Raw genomic sequence first — 2,500 nt, 5'->3', positions numbered from 1 at the left:
CCGGATGGTAACGTCGGCCGACTTCAATGCACCCACCCGGGTGCGGCTGAGGGCCAGCCCGTGGTACAGGCCAGGGAGAAGTACGTTGGTGAGAGCGTGGAGGCGCTGTTGCGGCTTCAGCGGAGCTCGGGAGATGACGTCAAGCTGCTCCACCAGGTGGCTACGTGGATTGAAGACACAGCGACCCGCCGTGGAAAATTGCAGCCCCAGGTACCGGAAGGTTTCACCCACACGCAGGGCAGGCATGGTGGTATTGCCTGCTGTGAAGGTGACATTGCTGTCCACCTTCACCTTCTTCTCGCGCCCTGACGCGACTAAGGCGAGGGTGAAACACTTCCGGGCGTTGATCTGCAGCCCCAGGTGGGCGAGGGCTGCGGTAGCTGCGTCGATGAGGGACTGCAAGCCCCTCGGGGTCGCTGCAAACAGCAAGACGTCATCTGCAAAGGCCGCAGCGTTGACTCTGCGACCGAGGATCCGAGCTCCGATGTGGGAGGGCAGTTGGCCTAAAACGTAGTCCACCGCAAAGTTGAACAGGAGGGGGGAGAGGGGATCGCCCTGGCGAACGCCCCGTGCTGGCTGCACAGACACGCCCACGCCGGCGCCGTCCGCTATCACTGTCGTGCTGCCCTCGTAGCACCGCTCGACATACTCGACAAAGCAATCCGGCAGGCCATGCGCCTTCAGCACGGGGCGAAGGGCAGCATGATCTACCGAATCGAATGCCTTAGATACGTCGATCGATGCCACAAAGACAGAACGGCAGGAGCGAACTGCGTCGGTGAGAGCAGTGTCCAAGATGAAGGTATTTTCCAACATCCCATCCCGAGGGATGAATGCCCGCTGACGTTCGTCCACAGCACAAGCGCGCATCAGGCGTGACGCGAGAACCTTGTGAAAGGTCCGCGCCAACACCGAGCAGACCGTAATGGGGCGAAAGTCAGCGGGGGATGTTGGTGCAGCCGTTTTCGGGAGAAGGGACGTCCGCGCGCGAAGCAGGCGTTCCGGAAGGGCGCGGGCCAGAAGGAAGAGATTCATCACTTTCACCAGGACTTCGTGCGGCAGGCGCCGCAACTCCGCTGGGGTAAGGCCGTCCGGCCCGGCTGCTGATCCCCTGGGCGGCAACGCGGCGGCGACCTCCTCATGTGTGACCGGCCCCCATATACACTCGAGAGCGACAGGCTCTGAGTGCGGGAGGAGGCGGTCACGAATGAAGCCCGCGGTGGAGATGGGCTTCTTGGTGAAGAGGTCCGCCCAGAAGTCCAGCAGACCAGGGATGGCAGGTGGCGGCTGGAGCAGGGTGCCATCCAAGAGACCGCGCACGCAACGCGCACGCGACCGTCGGAAGGCATCCTGCGTTCTCGCGTACTCCCAGCGGCGCCGCTTGCGCTTCTGCGTCGGCGGCGCGGCAGGCGGCCGCTTCGATGGTTGGCGCGGCCGCTGTGTCCTGGTGATCGATCTCTCCCCTCTGGACCCGACCGACGCAAGGGCATCCGGGAGCATGCCCAGGATGACATCGGGCGGCGTGCCCCGCCCCAGACCGATGACACGATCCAGGGCAGAGAAACGCTGGGCGGAAGCGGGTAGCCCCGCCAGATGCTCCCAGATGGCGGCGTCAGTCGGCCCCTCCGGCGGCGGCCCGGTGGTGTCGGCCGCGAAGTCCTCGGCTGCGTCGACGGGCGGCGCAGCGGCCTCGCCCGCGTCAGGCAGCGGGCTCGCCGCTCCCCGGCGGGACGCCGGCTCTTCCCCCCGACCGATCTCAAGCGCCTCCATGAATTGGCGGACAAGCTGCTTGTGGGCAGCTTGCCGCCGTCGGCACTTGATTGCCTCAAGCGTTCGGTCGGGGAACATCCTGATGAGCTCTTGATTTACAAAGAAGAACCGGGCGTCCCTCTCGAGGAACAGTTCGGCCTCTGCCCTGGCGAGCGACAGGACTTCTTCCTCCGTCCACCTCGCGCGATGCCTCTCCGTGACGATCTCCGCGTTGGCGGCCGCAAGATGTTGGCGGCGGCGATGGACCCCGAGACCGTTCTTGGTTGTAAAGCTGCGGTGGCACTCACTACAGGTATACATAGCTGCAAAAGTTACAAGATTTTCGGCACGGCCGGTTGGCCGGCTAGGTGCTGGGGGAGTTGGGGTGGCACCTTCAGCGGAAGGGCCACCACTTATTCTCTGCTTACTGCCCCCAACTAAAAAAAGGGATAGTGCGAGGGGGGGCTGGTAACCCCCCCAAGCCCCTGGTGCGGTCTTCCACTCTGCGAAATCAGCGGGCCCACGAGAAGGGGAGAAGACCGCAGGAGAGGAGAGGCTAAGAGGGCTAGGCCCATGTATTGCGCATCACTCTCCCTGTAACTATAACCCAAGGAAGGCACCTCGCAGCAGCAGCACGACTACATCAAGACCGCACTTCGAAAAGCCAAGTCCGGATGCAGCCACACCGCCGCCACTTGGCCACCTTAAGAGAGTCATAGTTACTCCCGCCGTTTACCCGCGCTTGCTTGAA

General features: G+C 63.6%; 1 pseudogene; it reads right to left on the bottom strand.

The window, feature by feature from the left end:
* The window catches only part of LOC124589673, a 7,957-nt pseudogene that overhangs the window by 2,621 nt on the left and 2,836 nt on the right, over nucleotides 1-2,500 (bottom strand).

The sequence above is a fragment of the Schistocerca americana genome, unplaced genomic scaffold, assembly GCF_021461395.2.
Source record: "Schistocerca americana isolate TAMUIC-IGC-003095 unplaced genomic scaffold, iqSchAmer2.1 HiC_scaffold_720, whole genome shotgun sequence".
Taxonomy (NCBI): Eukaryota; Metazoa; Arthropoda; class Insecta; order Orthoptera; family Acrididae; genus Schistocerca; species Schistocerca americana.
This window is presented reverse-complemented; position numbering and strand designations above follow the sequence as displayed.